The 21721-nt window shown below is 46.4% G+C and overlaps 1 protein-coding gene across 11 annotated transcripts in view; it reads right to left on the bottom strand.

Moving 5' to 3' along the window:
* Positions 1-21721, bottom strand: part of DENND2B (DENN domain containing 2B) — a 340796-nt gene that overhangs the window by 301353 nt on the left and 17722 nt on the right. Inside the window, exon 1 of one of the 11 annotated variants that reach the window (XM_075927974.2) lies at positions 4929-6857. The exons of 8 other annotated variants lie outside the window; for them this stretch is intronic. The gene's annotated coding sequence lies outside the window, so the exon portion shown is untranslated. Of the gene's footprint in view, positions 1-4928; positions 6858-21721 lie in introns of those variants that run through there. 2 more of the 11 variants (XM_075927975.2, XM_075927978.2) reach the window with 2 other exon arrangements.

The following is a 21721-nucleotide window of genomic DNA, read 5'->3' as shown; positions in this document are numbered from 1 at the left end:
CCCTCACAACCCCCTAGAACTGAGACTGGTGGCTGAAATCCGAGGGCCAGCAGCGGAGCTCCCATGTGTAGGACCCCAGGCCAGGACCTGGGCAGGACCCCAAGCCAGGGGCTGGAACCTTACATGCAGGGCTACAGGCCAGGACACTGGGCCAATTGCAGAGCCCCCAGGAGTGAGAATGGTGGCTGAGCAGGACCCTGGGGTCAGAAACAGAGTCCCTGAGCAACAGCAAGCTGGTGACTGGGACCTTGGTGGCAAGCGTACGGGGCTGGCGGCAGAGATACAGGGCATAAAACATGGGGGTGTTACAGCATCTCACAGACCCCTAGTTCCGGCACCTATGTAATTATATCCATCTTTGAAAATGATCCGATACCAACCTGAGTCTCCTTAGCTGTGCTGACAGATGGCATTAGATAGCACTCCTCACTAAAGCAATGTGCAAGCACAGTTTTACAAACCCCTATGAGGGAAGACTGGCCAGTGGGATGTTATTTTTTGAGGGGCTTGAATTCTGTAGTGCTCAACATCTCTGAAAACCAGGCCTTAGGTGATTTATCCACAGTGGAAGTCCGGGGAAGGGGGAGGGAGAGGAGGGCTGGCTCTAAGGCTGTCATTTGGCCATGCCTCTCTCGCATGCCCTCAGCTCTGCCTTGCACACGGATTCCACATCTGGACTTTTTCCAGCAACTATGTTCAATATTCAAAAGTAAATCTTGAATTGATTTATTTTATATGCTTCTGTAGTGCACAAAGTTCTAACCGGTCCTACAGGTTAACAATTTCAGGATGCAATAGTTCCCTCTTTTTGTGCCCTTTCCACACACAGAAATTCTTTATACAAATCAAAATTCCCCCCAGCCCCAACCCTAGTAGTATGCATGAGACCTCTGACAAGCGATCAGTACAAACAGCATGTGAATGATAAGCCAACAGTATTGTCAACTCCCTAAAATACCAACATAGGATCATGCTTTCTGCTTTACACAGTTCTCCCAGCATTCGCTGTAAAGTGCTTATACCATGCCACAAAGGTCACAGAGCTGCCCCACAGGGGCATAGGGAATCATTACACAAAAGGTCACAGAGCAGCAAACAACAGAAGGAAAAGAACATGGGAATGGGAGTCTCCCTTTTACCCAAACGCAGCATCAGCACACAGGGGGACGCTGGAAATCTTTGGTTTCAGTATGCATCTCAGTGTGCTGCGGGCCCAACTACGAACAGGTTACACTGGTGAGCAGTTAATACAGTGGGCAGCATCAACGGTTAGAATTAGGGATGTTAGTGTTTAGTCGTTTACATGATAAGCCTGGGCTCATCAGTTAATCCTATCGACTATATGCATCCCCTTCTTGCTGCCTCCGTATCAGAGGCAGCAGCGTGAGGGAGGAGAGGCTCAGATAGAAGTCAGTGTTTGGAGACAGCCAGCTTTTAAGCCACCTGCCCCCTGTGCTGCTGCCTCCGATCAAGAAGCAGCAGTGTGGGGAGAGGGAGCCACGTGGGAGATGGTATTTGCAGGCAGCCAGCTCCCTGCACATACCAGCTTTTGCAGAGCCACATCCCTCCTCACCCCCCCCCCCCCACACACACACACGCTGCTCCCTGCTGCCTCTATCAGGCAGCAGGGAGAATGGGGAGCTGGCTTAAAAGCTGGCTTCCACCTGCCCCACTGCATGTAAACACTTGCTAACATCCCTACTTAGAATCAGGTCCCTCTGTGGCCTGGTTTTCACAGTTGAATCAGGGAGTATGGGAGCATACGGCATGTCCTTATTTCCCTGTGCTCGTTACCAACATCACAGGGAGAAGCACAGAGGTAGACATCGTCTCTTGCAAAGCTACTATTGCTTCTCCAAGACACAGGGCCAGGCAGTGGATGGAACTTCACCCCACAACATGTTGTCTAAGTTAGCTACACTGGGGGAAGTGCACTGCACCAGATACAGGGAAGATGTGAGACTCACAATCTCCCTCCAGGTCTGCTCCTCAGGCATTGCAACAATGTGCTGCCCGTTGCTCTGGGTGTGTAGCATAGTCACAATTTAGCCTCGAAGAAAGAATCGCACTTGCCTAATCCCTGAAGGACAAGTGCCGATACCCTTATTCACACTTCAGTGGGACTGCTTGTGGAGTAGGCTGTGCATTATAAGAGTGTCAGAATTAGGCCCTGCATGCTTAACAAACTCACTGCCCATTGCCTGTGGATTCCTGCAGGTCTGCAGTCTATGTCTAAGATTTCCAAAGGGGTCAGCACCTTCATTCAAAAATGTTTAGGGATCAGTAGATGAAAGAAGTTTGAAAACCACTGCACTATGTAATGGACTTTGTTGCTGCCAGCTTCCCCTGGCTTGACCCAGCTAAAAGTGAGGAGCCACAAGGCTCCCCAACAGGAGAGCAGTAAAAATTAGACTTCGGGAAGAGAGAATGTTGGGAAGAGCCTCATCCCAAGATGAGCTACTTTAGATGTTTTCGTGTAGGTAGGGCACATGATTTTGAAAGCTGAGTCACTGATTTTTCTGAGGCTTAAATTCTAATGGGGATGCTACTCAGACTTAGTTGGAGGGTCTGTAACATCCTGAGTTTACACAAAGCAATAGCAGAGGCAGTGAACAGGAAATGCACTCTGTTTCAAGCTAGAAGCACTCCACTGAAAGGAGATATGTATCACAAGGATGTATTATTTCCTACTTACAGAGGAGGTAGATGGATAACTACAGTAAAAACTTTATTGTCCCACATGCTGTAAGAATGGGGGGTGCTTGTTAGTCAAATATTCTGATTAACTACGAGTTTGGAGTCTGGGAGGGGGTACGGGCTCTGAGCTAGGAGTGCAGACTCCAGAGTGGGGCCAGAAATGAGAGGTTCAAGGTAAGGGAGGGGGATCTGGGCTGGGGCAGGAGGGGTTGATGGTTCCAGCTGGGAGTGCGGACTCTGGGTGACGCTAGGGATGAGGGATTTGGAGTGCAAGCAGGGGCTCTAGGCTGGGACCTATGGGCTTGGTGTGCATAAAGGGGCATGGGGCTTGGGGAGGAAGTTTGGGTGCAGGACTGGACTCAGGACTGGATCTTGGGTTGCAGGAGGGAGTTTAGGTGTGGGAGGGGGCTCAGGAGGATTCCTAGGCTGCTGGACCCAGGCCGCGCTCACCTCAGCACAAGTGATGACGTGTCCTTGCTGCTTCTTGGTGAAAGCACAGCTAGATGTCTCTGCACACTTCTGCCTGCAGATGCCATCCTCGCAGCTCCTACCGTCCACAGCAAGCGCATGTCACTGCTTCCAGGAAGCAATGCTAAGCCAGATAGGGAGCCTGGCCCTCCTCCTCACCCCATGCCAAACGAACTACAAACCAGACTTTCAATGAAGATCAGACATGCCAGCTCATAAAGCACTCCGGTTGGTGCAGGGCCAAATAACACAGCTTTTACTGATCTGTGCTACAATATAAGTATAAACCTTCACGTATTTTAGTTAGCTTTCCAAAAGGCCTCTGCTAATACCACTGAGTAAAGTGTCATGAGGAGCCTTTTCAGCAAGACTATTAAGATAGAAAAATCACCTCTAAAATGCCACACAAAATGCTCTAAAATTCATATGCATGCTCTCAGATTAGCCTAAGCATTGCTATGCCAGTCGAGGGTTCAGGGCCAGGGCAGGGGTGTATATTTGGGGTCACTCTATCAGTTTTTTTGAGATATAGCCCTTTCCTCCCTTCTCCTCCCTGTTGTCCTGCTGCCCCCCAACCTAATTTTAAACTTTCGTGGTGCCTATAACTTTCCTTGGGTCTTGCCCACAAACATAGGGGGAAATATAGGTAGAGTCCACATGAAACCGATCTCAGTGGAACCCCGATTTCAACTGAGGAATGCCATCAAGATCCAGATACACAATGGCTGCATCTAGATTGGCATGATTTTCCGGAAATGCTTTTAACGGAAAAGTTTTCCGTTAAAAGCATTTTCGGAACAGAGCGTCTAGATTGGCACAGATGCTTTTCTGCAAAAGCACTTTTCCGCCATTTTTGCGATCGGGGCTTTTTTGCGGAAAACAAATTTGAGCTGTCTACACTGGCCCTTTTGTGCAAAAGCTTTGCGCAAAAGGGACTTTTGCCTGAATGGGAGCAGAATAGTATTTTCGCAAGAAGCGCTGATTTCTTACAGTAGGAAGTCAGTGCTTTTGCAGAAATTCAAGTGGCCAGTGTAGACAGCTGGCAAGTTTTTCCGGAAAAGCGGCTGATTTTCTGGAAAAACTGGCCAGTCTAGACACAGCCAATGCGTTTCAGAATGCATATGCAGATTGCCTTGAAAATAACTATCCTACTTCAGGCACTGTGGAAGACTTACTGTGCAAACTAGAAGATGTTTGCTCAAGGGGTTCCCATGATTAAGACCCAAAGGCATAAGGAGACACCCTTCTACCAGGATAAAATACGTATCAGCTGATTGCTGTACATTTCCAGTAGATGGCAGTGGTGCACATGCACAAGATCCAGTACAATACATATTCCTGCCACCCCTCCACAGTTCTACAACTCCCCACAGTTTGTCCAAGTGTTAAAAGCATTAACTCATATTAACAATATCAGTCCTACAACAATCCCAGCATCTATCTAGTGAGCTAATGTAGCTTGCTTGTTTGGTCAATAAAATAAACTACCTTTCAAATGAGCCATTCCATCGGACAGCAGTGAGCCACTGACTGCATACCAATAAAAAAGTCTCAGGCAGGTTGCAGACCTGTTTACTAACCCAAAGTGTAATCACTGGTGCCAATGGAAAGACCACCCCGCTCCCACAGACTTCCATGAGCTTTAGCTCAAACCCTGTGTTCACTGACTGTCCTCCAAATCTAAAGTGACAGTGGACAATCTCCTGGGCACCAGCATGCTTCTTCACTGCTTGGACAAATTGGGGTCATTTAGTTTTACTTACCTAAGAGAAGGGAGAAGCGTAATTGGGTTATGCTTGTTCAGAAGCCAAACGCAGGTCTTCACTCTCCAAAACTGTCAATCTACAGCCATTCCCCCAGAATTTAAATCTACACACCCACCAAAGCTCCAGTTGTTCTCCGATTGAAGTCAACAGAAGAGACTCATTTCAATGGGAGAAATGGGTCCCAAAGGAAAAGGAATGGCACCTTACGCAATTCCTGATAGGGTCCCCGATCGCTCTTCAGTTTTCCCCCTAGAGGGAATTACAGTTTGTATATGTTCTCACTGTGCAGGCTGCGGACTCTGACTCACTCGGAGAGTCTAAGTTCTGTCTTGTTTGCTCAGAATCAGAACTGAACTTGCTCAGAAGACACTGAGTGCCAAACTGAATTCCCCTGAAGGACATGCAGGTCTCCAGGTAGCCACACATTTTAGATCACGTTCAAATGTCTTTCATTTGCCTGTCAATAAGAAGTAATACACAACAATGAAAGGTGACCCCATAAAAGTGGGGAATTTTGATTTCATTCTCAGCACAACCCAGAAGTTTAGCTAGTACAAATGCTTCTTGCGTCTGGATAGGCTGAAACTGGAACCAAAAAAAACCAAACCCAACATTGAGGGTAAACATTTATCTGAAAAAATGCAGCTCCTGCCCAATCTGGGAACACCGGGTTAGCTGTCCACACAGATCTTACATCTGGAAGTTAGTTCACAGGGATCAGGGTTTCCATCTATCACTGTGAATGGGTGGCAGGCATATATATTCCATACTGGTCTATGTTCTCAGTTCCTTCAGTATGGCAGTATCCCAGCGGCAGAGCGATCTCTGAGAGCAGCAGCTTATACACTGTCAGTGTATTCTACCTTACAAACTCACAGAAAATCAGCTGCTTTGTCACCTTTTATAATGAAATAATATGCTCTAAATATATCCTAGATTTTTTAAAACCCTAAAGCATGGGAGGGAATGTGTTAGATACATTGGGAGATCATACAGAAGTGAAAAGAGTGGACAGGGAGGACAAAATATTTTTCAGGCCTAGGGGAAGTAACGGAAATATGTGGAGAGAAAATGTGAGACTAGGGCTGAGATTTCAAAGAGCAAGAAGAAGGTCAATCTGAGCAGTTTCTATTCACAAATTCTTGCCTCAGGGACAAGGATACAGAAACAGACATCCAGTACTGCTCCCATTGAAACTAATGGGCATTTTGCCATCAGCTTCAATGGGAAAAGCAGAAGGCCTCAGGGAGAAACTCATACTTAAAACATGATGTGGATGTGGAACCCAATGAGGTATAAATGCAGAGATCTGCAAAGATCAGTGGAAACAGAAAGAATGCAGAAGCCCTGAGTGTGAAGGAAGGCAAAGAAAAATAACTCAATCTTGATACTGTGAGAGTAGCTGAACTTAACTCAATCTAGCCATTCTTCTCTTGGCCACTCTACAGCGTTTGATTATATTCACTAATGCATCAACAGCTTGCCACTATTCCAGTTGATTTCCCAGATTTCCACAGCATTAATTCCTCAGAAGCCTGATTTGTTGGACAGAAGTCAAGATTTTAGCTTTCGGATCTTGGGGCCTATTCTTTACAAAATATTAACTTTCCAGGTATTCCCACGTTGCTGCCTTGACAAGATTTCCAGTCTGTGCCAGAAGTTTAATCTCTCCTAGGTCATCTCCGTCCAGGCTCAGTTATGCTGCAAGGCCACAAACGAGGGGTTCCCCGTCAGTGAAAGCATGGCTGTGGCTTTGCCTGGACTATCAAAAGTTATGCTGATTGCTTCCCCCTCACTAGATTTGCATCCACACATGAAGCTATTTAGACTGCAGTGTACACCTACCTAATGTTACCCTGTGCTTCCCCAGTCTGCTTGTGGAATCCTTCCGATTCTTCTCCTCTCATTTAGATTGTAAGCTCTTTGGGACAATGACCATTTTGGGACAATGACCATATATATATATATAGTGCCTAGCACAATGTGGGAGTGGGGAACTCTGATTTTCAGTCAGTGATTTTCAACCTTTTTTTTATTTGGGGACACCTAAAAATTTGCAAATGAAGGTGCAGAGTAAATGAGCAGTCAAGTACTCTGACTCGCTTCCTCTGCCCTTGATGCCTCCATATGAGAGGAAGCAAGGGTGGGGAACAGGAGCCAGTGCTGGGGGGAGCTGACATAAACCTGGGACAGAGCACCTTCATTTATATCACCTAATCGTGTAGTCAATATAAATTGTACCAACTACATGATTAGTCAATTACCCACTTCTTAACCTCTTCAGTGAAAACCCCTTTCAAAATCCATGGATCTCTAGTGGTCTGTGGACCATAGTTTTCAGTAATAATGACAATATTTCACTGACCTCTTATATATAGTCTGCAGACCTCTACAGGTCCATAGATCACAGATTGAAACCACTGCTGTAGGCACCTTTGTAGTATAAATAATTGAGATTAATAAAATAAGCAGCAGCTATAGCCCAGTTGGTAAAGGAATCTAGAGAGACTGCTTAGTAAAATGGAGATGTAAGCAAACAATATGGAGTAACCACCAAAAGACTGATATAAATATAAACTGCTGGAGGAATATGATGTGTACTTGGAGAAAGGTATTGTGGGAGGCCACAGCTGCCTTAGCTAATTGAAACGAGGAAGATGGATCTAGAATGGATAGCCATGTCTGCTTCCAAGCAGAAATCCCCTATGTTCCCAAGAGAAAAAAGGAGCACATTTCTCTCTCTTACTCATGCATACTTTGCAAACCTCCAGAGGCTATTCTATAAACTGGAACGATAAAACAAAATGTCAAGACAATAAATGGGGCATTGAATCTCTGTTGTTTGTTAGAGGGAGGCCCTGTTTGAATTGAAGGGAATAACATGTTTTCACTTCATAAACAGCAAAGACTTGCAGAGGAAACGTCAGCTTCTAGAATCATCTAAGGAAAGATAACATAATAGAGCGGCACAAAATTACTTGGCCAGACCACTATTTTCAGAAACTGCAAAGCGAAATCCATGCAACTATAGGCATATTAGGGTATTTTCTTTACATGGATTCTCTATGTCATAACAAATACAGTGATTTAGTTTTTCTGTGGACTGCCAGAAAGAAATAGCAGAGATCAATCTGGTTAAAAAAAAAGTCTGCTGGTACTATACAGGCAGTCCCCGGGTTACGTACAAGATAGGGACTGTAGGTTTGTTCTTAAGTTGAATCTGTATGTAAGTCGGAACTGGCATCCAGATTCAGCCGCTGCTGAAACTGATCAGTTTCAACAGCGGCTGAATCTGGACACCAGTTCCGACTTACATACAGATTCAACTTAAGAACCCCAGGCGTCCCCAAGTCAGCTGCTGCTGAAACTGATCAGCAGCTGATTCCAGGAAGCCCGGGGCAGAGCAGCTCTGCCTCGGGCTTCCTGTAGTCAGCCGCTGGTCAGTTTCAGCAGCGGCTGACTTGGGGATGCCTGGGGCAGAGCAGCTCGGTGCTGCTGGGTTGGTCCAGTAGCGCAAAGGAGCGGTGCTGCGGAACCAACCGGCAGCGCCCCACCTGCTCTACCACAGGACCCGGGCTTTGCTCCACATCTCCCTGGTCTGCTGGGGGGGGCACTAGCTGGAAGCGCCGCGGTCCGGCCTGTATCCTCCACCACTTTGCTCCGTGTCTCCCTGGTCTGCTGGCTCCCCCAGCAGACCAAGGAAACGGGGAGCAGCTTTTCTCGCCCCGGAGGAGGCGGGCGGTGGGACCAGGCGTCCCACCGCTCCAGTCCTCCGGGGCGAGAAAATCCCCGTTCGTAACTGCGGATCCGACATAAGTCGGATCCGCGTAACTCGGGGACTGCCTGTATTCCCATAATATATACCACAAATCCAAACTCCTCCCAAAATACCAAAATCGCTGGACAGTTCTGCACAATGATCAGCAATGAAATCACTAACAATGTTGCCTGTTAGCTTTAAATTACAGCCTTACCATGCCTTTCCTTTGAATGGGTGAAATTCACAGCTATTGTTTCTCTGCAGACTCGAGAAAATCAGCCTTGAACAGGTTGTAGAAGTGGTAAAATTGGCTACTTGGGAAACTGTGCTAATGTACTAAACTGAGAAACAGAGGGTATGTCTACACTACAAAGTTAGTTCGAACTAACTTTCATAGGCGCTACACTAGCGCTCCATTAGTTTGAACTTAATTCGAACTAGCGGAGCGCTTAGTTCGAACTAGGTAAACCTCATTCCACGAGGATTAAGCCTAGTTCGAACTTACTAGTTCGAATTAAGGGCTGTGTAGCCCCTTAATTCGAACTATTGGGAAGCTAGCCCTCCCCAGGTTTCCCTGGTGGCCACTCTGGCCAACACCAGGGAAACTCGTCTGTCCCCCTCCCGGCCCCAGACCCCCTAAGGGGCACGGGCTGGCTACGGTGCCCGTGCCAGGTACAAGCCTGCCAGCACCCAGCCAGCAGACCCTGCACCTGGCACGGATCGAGCCACCCACCCGATGCCCCCCAGCCCTCCCCCTCTTCCCGGGACCAGGCTGGCGGCTCCCGGGAGCTTGCCCGGGACCGCAAGAGGCGGGCACCCACCTGGGCTAGTGCGGACATCGTGGACCTCATCCACGACCTCCACACTAGGCACAGGAAAGTGGCCGTCTAGGGCAGGAGAGCTGCCAGCCTGGCCACCCAGGAGCAGGTGTGCATGAAAATCAAGGTGGTCCACTGAGACCCCCGACCCTGAGCCCTGAGCTTACAATGGCCGTCCTGGGTCAGACCAAAGGTCCATCTAGCCCAGTAGTCTGTCTGCCGACAGTGGCCAACCCTAGACACCCTGGAGGGGATGGACCGGAGACAGTGACCAAGCCATTTATCTCGTGCCATCCCTCTCCAGCCTTCCACAAACCTTGGGCAGGGACACCACTCCTACCCTCTGGCTAATAGCACTCCATGGACCCAACCTCCATGACTTGATCTCACGTCCCTGTAAATTCTGTTCTAGTTCTAGCCTTCACAGCCTCCTGCAGCAAGGAGTTCCACAGGTTGACTCTGCTTTGTGAAGAACAACTTTCTGTTACTAGTTTGAAGCCTGCTACCCATTCCTTTCCTTTGGTGTCCTCTAGTCCTTCTTTATGGGAACTAATGAAGAACTTTTCTGTATGCACCCTCTCCACCAAACTCCTGCTTTTAGAGACCTCTATCCTGTCCCCCCTCCGTCTCCTCTTTTCTAAGCTGAGAAGTCCCAGTCTCTTTAGCCTCTCTTCATATGGAACCTGTTCCCAACCCCTGATCATTGTAGTTGCCCTCCCCTCTCCCACCCTCTCTCTTCACCTCTCCCAGCTCCTTTTCCCAGTCTCCCCCAGTTTTGTTCAATAAAGACAGATTCCATTTTTGAACACAATTGTCCTTTATTTTGTACATCAAGAAGAGGGGCTAGGGAAGGGTAAGTGGAAGGAGGTGAGGGAGGAATGGGGCAGCCAGATGGCAGCCTGCGGCAAGTGCAGCCGGGCTGATGGCCGAGTGGTGTGATGTGCCCAGTGTGGGTACTCCGGGCAATCCAAGCCAGGACTGGTTTGCAAGCGGGGCACCCCTGAGAACTGTCTGTCCGGGGTGGGGGTCGGGACCCTTTAAGCGCAGCCCTCGGCTAGCCTGAGACAGCATCTCCACGCTCTAAGTCCTCCTCTGATGCCCTGCCGGCACTGCTTCCAGCCATCCTTAACCCTGGTTCAGGGTCCACTTAATGTGGACATGCTAGTTTGAATTAGCAAAACGCTGATTTGAACTAGTTTTTAGTTCTAGACGCGTTAGTTTGAATTAGCTTAGTTCGAATTAACTAATTCGAACTAAGTTAGTTCGAATTAGCGCTGTAGTGTAGACGTACCCAGAGAGGTCCAATAGACAGAACACTGGTCCAAGACTAAAGAAATGCCAGTCAGGCTCTGCAGTTGGCCTGCTAGGTGAACTTGGGCAAGTCATTTCGCCTCTTTGTGCGTCAGTTTTCTCACCTATAAAAATGGGGATCGTGATTAGAAGTGACCATAAGATGACAATTCTGATTTGTAGCCACTGTCAGGGTTTCAGTATTTTTTTGTGTTTCACAAGTTTGCAGAGGCAAAAGTGTAATTAACCAAAGCAGAATTTGGATAGGATGCAGAGCTTCATGGCTGTTGATCCAAAACTCTCTAAATCTGATCATTTTCTGGGCATGCTTCAAAAGGCTTTAGTTTAGGAGAAGCTAGAGAGGGTGAAAAGGATCTGTTTGATTCACTAGTTAAGTTAATTGGTTAATGTTTATGATTGTTTAGTGCTGCTGTTGGCAGGCTGAGTCTGTTAACCACAGATGACATATGAATGCTTCTGGGCAGTCATTATTTCATTCCAGTAAGACTAGTAATTGTCAAGATGCCTGGAACTCGGTTAATTATTGTTTAAATCTAAAAAACAACTACAGAGGCTCAGTGCTGTAAGTGCATCCAAGGCCTTAATCATTGTGAATGGCCAGTCCCTGTTTTAAATCTCATTTGAACAACTGTGCCTCTAACAGCACTGTGCCTCTAGCACTCCATGGTGAGCCATGAGCTTAGCCCTGACACAGAATTACCTTGGAAGTCCCTGTACACAAGGGAACCACACCAATACTGCTTAGTTCAAATAATTTGTATAGGATCCTGCACAAAATAGCACAGCTTCTCACACAACACACACCATCTGCTGTCCATACTAGGTCAAGTCTTTGGTCTGGAGGCATGAGCCATTCTTACACAGGCTGGATTCTCCACTGCAGTCATTTGCATGCAAAATCGGAGTGAAATACCACCCTTCTGATGGGATGGCATGTATACCTCTTGGCACTCATTGCAGTAAATAACTATACAAGGCTCAGAGGAGTGGAGAACTGGGCCCTCAGTCCTTACGAAGGTTAAACACTCATTAAAATCACTGTCTAGAGACTGTGAGACGTAGCCGTTTGTTAGGTAAGAGCACTGTATGCAATCATTTACCTCTAGCCTATGCTACACATTATGTCAGTATAACTACATCTCTCGGGGGTGTGGAAAATCCACTTCCCTGAGTGATATAGCTGTACGAGCCTAACCTTTGACATAGACAGTGTGTTGTGTTGACTGGAAGACTTCTGTCAACCTAGCTACCATCTCTCAAGCTACTTCTAGACTGCAATCTTTTTTCGGAAGAAGCTTTTCTGGAAGAGATCTTCTGGAAAAGCTTATTTCAAAAGAGAGCATCCACACATCAAAAGCGCCATGAAAAAGCGATCTGCTTTTTCAAAAGATAGCGTCCACACTGGACGCTATCTCGCATGTAAGTTGTTATTAGACTGGATGAAGCAGCCACCAGGGCACCTGTGTTATTTCCTGGAGGCCTCTTCTTTCGAAAGAACTCCCTCTCTGCGACCAGACAAGCCTTTTTCCAAAAGAGCTTTTTCGGAAAAAAGCTTCTTCCTCATAGAATGAGGTTTACCGCCGTCAGAAAAACCCCTCTGTACTTTCGACTTTCTGTCGAAAGAACTTGAAGGCCGTGTGGATGCAAGTATTGTTTTTCCGGAAAAACGCTGCAGTGAATACATACCCTCAGAAAGGTGAAATATCTGCACCAACAGGAGAAGCTCTCCTGTCAACATAGGAGCATCTGCACTAAGCAGTACAGCTGCACTGGTGCAGCACTGAAAGTGCAGACTAGCCTCCAACCAACAGCATCTATTTCCCTAATGCAGCTACTTCCAACAATGAACAGCCTCCTAGGCAAGCGAAGCAGAGACCCGGAGCATTAACTTACTTAGAGCTGCACGCTCATGGGAACTGAGCTTTCTCCCTTCCCACTTTAGTCCACGACGAGACTAAAGGAAAGTATTAACAGTGGAAAAAATCTTCATCCCTGTATTTTATGTCATGGGCTGCCGAAAACTGTCAGTAGCTCAAGTTTCGCAGTGGGAAAATCAGAAATCCTAGGAAAACCTCACTTGGTTTTCACAAAGCATTTAATCTTGTTTTATTTAACTGCTTCTCCAGGCCTCCTTAGAAATATATTGTCATTGTGTTTGTATTCATCTGAGACACTGGCATTTTGCTAGGCTAATTCAAATATTTATACCTCTCAAAACTGACTTTCTTTTGTACTTTTTGGACTCAGAGGGTGGACGGTTTTCTGCAACAAATATACAGTTGGCATTTGGACTTGTCTGTATGGATCTGGCCAAAGCAGCCCCAGGCATGAGTTAGTGCTAGGGATAAGTCTGACAGATTGCTGCATAGAATGCAGAACATTTTCAGGGACAGGCCTCCTCCAATCCTAAGTAGGAACAGCAGCAAGCCCAGAAGCCACAAGCCAGCACAGCTCCTGCCAATCACCCTGTCCACAAACTAAGACAGGGCTTCTTCCCATTTAAGAATATCCTCTCTTCCTTCATCAGAAGAGGTAGGGGCTGAGACTGCTGCACTAACTTGGCTCCAACCTAGCCAATCTCTCGCCACAGGCTAGGGCAGTGTCAAGGGAAAATGAGAATGTCCACTAGAGTAACTAAAAGTTTCATGCTGGCCCTGAACAGCTGTTCAGTATGTAGAATGAACCTGGTTGGGCAATCATTAGTCCCAGCCCTGCCTTCTCCATATCTTACTTATGGAGCAGATCTCCTGGATGGAGGAGCTTCCAAAGGATTAGGGAAGAGGTCGAAATGGGCCGGGATGGGGAGAGAATCCACACAGTGCTGCCTGATTTCCTGCCCATTCTATCCCAGCCCACATAGGCCAGGTTTTCAGGCCCTTCCCTAGCCGAATGGAGGGAGCTGCTCTGGCTCAGGGTGCACAGTGATTTGGTAATAAGACGCCTTAAAACAAAACAAAATGCCAACAGAGAATGGCTCTGAGGCTTGATACAATTATCTTAGCTTGCTCTTCATTCTCCTCTTGTTGTCTCTATTTTATCCAGGCTGATTGGCAGTTTGACCCTGAGTAAGATGTTTCCATACTGTGAAAACATAGTATGGTAAGATTTTAGTTACATGGGAATGAAGTCATTGCAGCATAATAATAAAAGTACAAAAATAACAAACGATTCCCACAGAATCCGGAAAACACTGAAGTGATCTGATGGACTTGGAAGAGAACTTTACATCTAAAAATGCAAATTAACTGGAGAGTAAAAACTTTCTAACTGATGTACAATTTTGTATAAGGAACTCATTCTGCAGATTAATATATTTAATAAAGCAGCACAATAGATATTCGAACAGGATACATGAGGCCCTCTCACTCCTTATGCTTGAAATTAAAATATAGCCATGGTAAAAGTAGGGCAGGTACAATTAATCAATTACGAACATGTTTTCAGTGACCAATGAAGAAAATGCATGAATCTTGATGAACAAATTATTACAATGGCATCCTTCATGCTGCTTCACACTTAGGGTACGTCTACACAGCAGCGTTATTTCGAAACAACAAAGTGAGCATCTACACAGGAAGCCCGTTATTTTGAAATAATATAAAATAACAGGTGCCTTATTCTGAAATCTGTAGCCCTCATTTCATGAGGAATAGCACCTATTTCGAAATGGGGCATGTGTGGACAGCGTAGAGGGAGTTATTTCAAAAAGGCTTCCCACAGGTGCCTGGCTGGCCACTCTGTCCACACCCATCAGAACTCTATAGTTCCCCTTCTCTTGCAGCCCTTAAAGCTGTAGCTACAGGGAAAAGGGGCTGTGACACAACGCAGGCCTTGCCAGCCCTGTGCCACAGAGCAGCAGCCTTCACAGCTTTGGCTGCCACCGTAAGCCACCCCCATGTTCCATCTGAGCCCTCCATGGCTGCAGCGGAGCAGGCAGGCAGCTCCCAGGACCCTGCCCAGGGATGAAAGTGGCGCACGCCTTACTGGTCTGGTGCAGAGATCCTGAACCTCACTGAGGTCTGGGGAGAGGAGGCAAACCTCCATGATCTCCACAGCAGACACAGGTATGCCAACATTTATGGTCAGATGGCTAATAGCCAGGGCCACAAGGGCCACGTGCACACCCAGGAGCAGGTGCGCATGAAGATCAAGGAGCTCAGGCAGGTCTATGCCAAGGCCAGAAAGCATAGCTCCTGCTTTGGGGTGGCACCCCACTCCTGGCCCTATTATGATCAGCTCCACCGCATCCTGGGGGGTGGGTCAGTCCCTTCCCCCTGTAACAATATGGCTTTTCTGTAGCCATGTTGGAAGGCCTGTGCTAGGCCTGAACCAAAGCCACCTTCTGCAGCCAGACTGAAGAGCAGCAGCCAGTACTATAAGACCTGGAGTCACATACTCACAGTTCCATCTAAATTGTATTAAAAAGAGTCATACCAGGTTGTGAGGAGGGATGTTGCCCTGATAGCTCCCCCGCTGTCACCAGATAAAGAAACAGATCTCAAGATGGTTAAAGAAATTTGTGCGTAACACCATCCTGTCTGGCAAGAAACTGCTTATCAATAGAGGATGTTGTGGAATCCTCATCCTATAAGCATTGTCACTACACTTTTCTATTGTTTGACTGTGTGATCTCTGTCTGGTTTGTAACTATTTCTGTCTGCTGTATAATTAATTTTGCTAGGTGTAAATCAATTAAGGTGGTGGGGTATGATTGGTTAGGTAATTTTGTTATGATTGGTTAGTAAAATTATACTACAATAATTGGTTACGGTACAGCTAAGCAAGACTCAGGTTTCATTATATAAACTAGGGTTCAAGAAGGAGAAGGAAGATCATCAGAAGTACTAAACGAAGAAAAGGCTGGAAGAGGACCAGGAGGAGGGGGGGAAGACCTGGAAAAGAATTCGCCTCTGAGAGACAGCCAGAGACACTGATATTGCCTGACCAACAGGGGAAGTCTGCCTGCCTTTATCAGGATTGGTGAGCATGACACTGTGTGCTTAGCATGTGCATTCTGCTTGTGTGGGAATTGTCAATAAATAGAGGATAAAGATATTACTGTGTGAGACTCTTTCAAGTGGCTAAAGGTCCTGCCAACCGTGGGTTGTTACAGCCTGAACCCTAGGAACTGGGTAAAGGTGGGTGTGTAAATTCACAGGGTTGCACTTGAGCCCTAGGAATTGGGTAAAGGTGTGTGTCCCTACAGTGTGGAAGGGATAGAGAAATTTGTGCGGGTAACACCCCCTACTTGTTGTGGACTCTGGGCAGGAGACGCCTGTCATTGCCCTTCTGGGGGCTCAGCTGGTGTGGAGCAAGAGGAGGAGCTGGACAAGGCCAGCACCAACTCGATGCCTGCCAGCCAGGACATCATACTCGCCCGGAGCCGGTATCCCCCTCCCAGGATGTCTCCCAGGCTTCGTCCGAAGCTGGGGAAAGCCCATCAGGTGAGTGCTCTAGACACACACAGGCGAAGGCGGCGAGGGGCTGCTGCATGCTCCTCACTTGGCCTTCTCGGCCTGGGGGTTGCACCGCAGCCTGTGGAGCTCCAGTCCAGGGCACAGAGTCCCAGAAGGCTGCAGCAGACGGCCCTTGTGCTCTGGCTCACAGGGTGTCTGGAGAGGACTGACTTACTCCCAACACAAGCCACCCCTAAAAGGAGGCTGGGGACAAGGTGACACACACATGCAGAGCAGTGCTGCACATAGCACACCGACATGCCCACACTGTCGGGGCAGCATCCGCTCCCAGGGCCAGCACAGCGAATGCGCAGGACACTGAGCCCCTGCCAGGGGAGCCTGCTGGAAGGGGAAGCATATGTAGGGGACCTCAGGAGTACCCTCCCTAGCAAGCGGCATCTGCTGATCACACACACCTGCCCCCAACCTCCTGCCCCCTCTCCTCCAGTGGCCAGGGATACAAGTCCTCTCTCTGTGAGGGATGCCACCACTGCTGCACCCAGCGTGTATGCAGCATGGAAGGAAGGTGAGCCGCCCTGTCCCTTCCTCCTGCTCTGTCCACAGGCTCCTGGCCTGAACAGCACATTCCCATGCCTGAGGGTAGCGAGGCTCCCCCTGGGACATCTGTGTCCTTGCAGGAAAGGGCCTGCTGCCCAGCCCTCAGGTGGCATTGCTGGAAGACCTGCAGTTGGAGCACATCGCCTGCCTGCATGGCCTGCAGCACTCCCTGGACTGGCAGGACTGCAGACTGGAGGTGGACCTGAAGCTGCAGCAGGCTGGATCATGTGCTCCGCCTTCACTGTCACCCTTGACTGCCTGGTGGCTGCTCCTGCTGCACTCTTGCCCCTGACCCCCCTTCTTCTCCTAGCTCCCCCCGTTGCTACCAAGGGCCCTGCACAAGAGGTTGTGGGACCACCCAAGGCAGGCGCTAGTCCCACTCCCATCCCTGAGCCCTCCTCCCCCCTCTTCCACCTATTAAATAAAGTCTGTGAGGCCAATGTTTCATTTATTCTGCTATCATCATGTCAGTTATCAGTAATATTAAGTTGTATATTGTCAGTCATGCAAATGGACATTCTTACATGGCTACATGAACAGCAGCAGCAGTTGACAACTTTTTTTCCTCCCCATGCAGCACCACAACACTTGAGTTCAGCCAATGCACTCTGTTACATTTAAATGGAAGGGTTTGAGACCTTTTCACCATAAATCCCTTGGCTCTAGAATCCATGCCTCCCTTTGGTCTTCCAAAACCCTTGTTTGCTAACCATTAGGCACAGCATAAAGCCTATCTGTCCATTTAGGCTGGGCTGGAGTATATGTCAGGTGGACAGTCAGTATTTTATTGCATTTAGTTTTGTCTGATTTGGATTTGTCCATTAGCCAGAGGCCACAGCTGGGCAAAAGGTGAAACAAATATTTATGGAATAATTTTTGTGAAAAATATTGCAAAAAGAAATGAAATAATTAATATTATTCACCCTGTTCTACTGGAGACAAGGTGATGGGCAAATCTGTGATATACTGACAAAGAAATAAGCATACAAACAGATTTTGCGAATTCTATTAGTTAAATAAACAGTTGTATAAATCTGGGTAACTTGTGATTTTATGACCATTTTAAGCCTTTTTTTATCATTTCCTTTTTTTCACCTAGCAATGCCCCTTTTTAATTGGCTCTCACCTCCTTTCTGAATTGTGCATTTCTTACACAGGCATTGTTTCTCATCCCACCCAAACTCTCTGTCCATAAACATGCTAGATCTTTATGTGGTAAGTGCTTTCTGCAGTGAAATTACTGACAAATCTGCTCCCTGGGGACGGGAAATCACCATGTCTCATGATTCAGAGACAATGCGTTTTACAGTCACATAGGAGTTTGGGAAGCAACTTCATTGCTCCAGCACTTCAAGCCTTAGCTGACCTGATGTAACTTGAAAGGGATATTCTTGATCAAGGGAATGAGAGCAGATGACTGCAGCTTTTAGACAAAGAGCAGAATAAAGAGATGAGACACCAGAATTCCCCCAATTCCAAGTGAGTATTCCCATGCACACAGACTTTGCCTGACCCACTTTTCTCTTGAGCACGTGGAAAAACAATGACATTGGATCAGCCTCTGTTATTTTTGAAGTGATCTTGACACTAAACCCTTCCACCAGAACAAAAGTTCAAAATCATTGGAACTTCTCTTTCATTTTACTCTGTCTTGTAAGAACCATTTGCACGCACCTCCCCCCCACAAAGAAGAAAAAAAATGTGATAGCAAAAAATGTCAAGAGACATTTTGCCAATTATGTCTCCTGACAGGAAGCATTTTTCAGATAAATGTAGGGAGTGCGTGCTCATCTAGAAAGTTTGCTTACAGAATTTCACTTCTTGCTCTGTTATGCTCTTCTTGTGATCAATGCTCATTTAAAGGAAAATTTTTGTGATTTTCCCTGGCAACTGGCATCAAATATTTAGAACTTGGTGCTAAGTCACTTAGAATGCCAGACAGAATTTAGTATGATGCTAATCAGTTTGCATCTGTCTCCTCCTGTGACTGTGATGTTCCATGAAGACAACTAATCCTTTTTTAGGGAAAAAAATGCAAGCTGTTAATTCAGTGTGGTGACCTTGTCAAAATACTGAAATGAATAACAGTAACAGAACTTTACACAATGGGTATTTTTAATACCATGGGAGTTAGGAAATAATGCTAAATGCTTAAACTCAAAGACCCAGTTTCCTGTGTTGGCACCAGCTCTAGCATTAAATGTTCACACATCAGGCATTTTTAAATCTCAGCTTTAAATAAACTTAAGTGACATGCATTTGAACTTAAATAACATCCCATTTCTTTTGTGGGTGGCTGCAGTTCAAGCAAAAAATTACTGTGCCCTCCATCTGTCAGGAAGAACATTTCTGTCTGCACATAATCCATTTAAGTCTCAGCTGCATGGCTGTAGTTTATGGGTTCTCTGAAGCAGCAACTGATTCATATGAGTATGTCTTCATTTTTACACCATTTCTCCTTGCTTGGGATAGATATATTTGTTGCATATACTTCAACTAAAATAATATATGCCCCAAAAATTTCAAGCCTTTTTTCTCTACCCTACCAGTTTAAATACAGCCCAAAGCAGCAATAACTAGTGATGGGCCTGAATTGATCTGTAAAATAAGGTAGCTTGTACTCAGCCCATGTCTATGAAAGATGATAAATTCAAAAATGTCCAAAAACTTTGGGAAGTTTCAAATACAAATACAGATCTCCACTCGCACTGTCTCTAGTAATGATAGAGCTGTTACCAGTATCTGATGGGTGTTCGGTGCCCTACTTGAAATGAATTGATGGCTTATATCCAGGTCTTCATAAACAAGTATCCTCCTCATTCAAATCACATTTCAAACTGCATTTCAAACTGCATTTCTGTCCCCTCACCTACAAGAACCAAAGGACTGGGAGAGGTAACAAACAAGGAAGGAAACAGACCCCTGAAGCTGGGCAAATACAATAATGAGCAACAATGTAATCCTATTTCTGTCATTCTTGTGTGTGCTCTTTCTTATTAAGGTTGCCAATTATGGTTGGATGTATTCCCAGAGGCTTCATCACATGACATAATCTTTAATTAAAGATTAACCTATAATCCCTGGAGACTACTGGACAATCCTCCCCCTCCTAACCACAGATACAGTATATTTATGATCTTCATTTTGAATTTACACTGTGTTAGGCCAGGTCTTTGACTTTGTGAAACACCCAGTACATCTTGAGAGGGGACTCAAAAAAAAGCCCACCCCACAACTAATAATCAAGTTAAACATAAAAATAAATCAGCATCATGGTTGGTATCAATCGTGTCTCATTTGAAGTCTTAACAGAGAAGCCAAGGACAAGTGTAGAGTCCTGCACTTGGGATGGAAGAATCCCAAGCATTGGTACAGGCTGGGAACCAACTGGCTAAATAGCAGTTCTGTAGAAAAGGACCTGGGGATTAGAGTGGATGAGAAGCTGAATATGAGTCAACAGTATGCCCTTGTAGTCAAGAAGGCTAATGGTATATTAGTTTGCATTAAGAGGAACATTGCCAGTCGATCCAGAGATGTGATTATTCCTCTTTACTCGGCTCTGGTGAGGCCACATCTGGAGTATTGTGTCCAGTTCTGGGCCCACAATTACAGGAAACATGTGGATGCGTTGGGAGAGGGTCATGGGGAGGGCAACCAAAATGATTAGGGGAGTGGAGCATATGACCTACAAGGAGAGGCTGAGGGAGTTGGGTCTATTTAGTCTGCAGAAGAGAAGAGTGAGGGGGTATTTGATAGCAGCCTTCAACTTCCTGAAGGGAAGTTCCAAAGATGCTGGAGAAAGGCTGTTCACTGTAGTGATGGATGGCAGAAGAAGGAGCAATGGTCTCAAGTTGCAGAGGAAGAGGTCCAGGTTGGATATTAGGAAAAACTATTTCACTGGGAGAGTGGTGAAGCACTGGAATAGGTTACCTAGGGAAGTAGTGGAGTCTCCATTCCTAGACGTGTTTAAGTCTCAACTTGACGAAGCTCTGGTTGAGCTGATTTAATTGGGATTGGTCCTGCCTTGGGCAGGAGTCTGGACTTGATGGCCTTCTAAGGTCTCTTACAGTTCTATGATTCTATGAATTCAAATTGAAACTGAACTAACCTAGAGGTGGACCCTGTGGACTAGAGTTGAGGCATAGGGCAATATAGGGAAGCTGCATTTCTAGAACTTGTGCACATGCACCTCATCTATGAACAGGATTTCAGTCACCATGGAAGTCAATTTGGCAAGCATTAGCTGCTTTCATAAAACACCAGGTGTAAAGGAAACAAGGAACAAGGTATGTTAAAAGAAATGCTGACAATCAATCAGATCAGGGTGAGTATGCTGAGCGTCCAGTCTCAGGAGGTAGCCATGTCCAAAAAGTATATCCAAAATCCTTCCCAAACAGAAAAGTTCAGGTTAGAAAAGAGAGGGAGGGAGGAGGACGGTTCTGCAGAGATTGGCAAGGTCTCCCCTAACCTTACTGAAGTTTAGTATGACTGGGAGTATTTACAAGCTCAAGAACTGGGCCAAACTGAGAATGTAAATATTTGGTTTCAGTTCCCCAAACTTATCTGTATCTGAATTGCCAACCAAATCCCAACTTCAAACCAAAACAAATGAAAAGCAACAGTTACATACAGGCCATCCTCGCTATAAGTCCAAGATATATTCCAAAAAACTTGAACTTACAGCAAAACAACTTAAAATGGGGGATTTTTTTCCCACAGCTGACTTTTATTTGCACAATTTGTTTTTTTGCATGACTTAAGAGCGGGGAATGGGAGGACTTAAATGCATCAGTTCCTACAAATGTCAACGACTTTAGTGTGGAATGGATGTATACTCGGGTGACTGATAGTGGGGAAGCCCTGTACACTGTACATCCTAGAGACAAA

The sequence above is a fragment of the Pelodiscus sinensis genome, chromosome 5, assembly GCF_052426305.1.
Source record: "Pelodiscus sinensis isolate ZL-2025 chromosome 5, ASM5242630v1, whole genome shotgun sequence".
Classification (NCBI taxonomy): domain Eukaryota; kingdom Metazoa; phylum Chordata; order Testudines; family Trionychidae; genus Pelodiscus; species Pelodiscus sinensis.
Note: the sequence above shows the minus strand (reverse complement) of the source record. Positions and strands in the feature narration are given on the sequence as shown.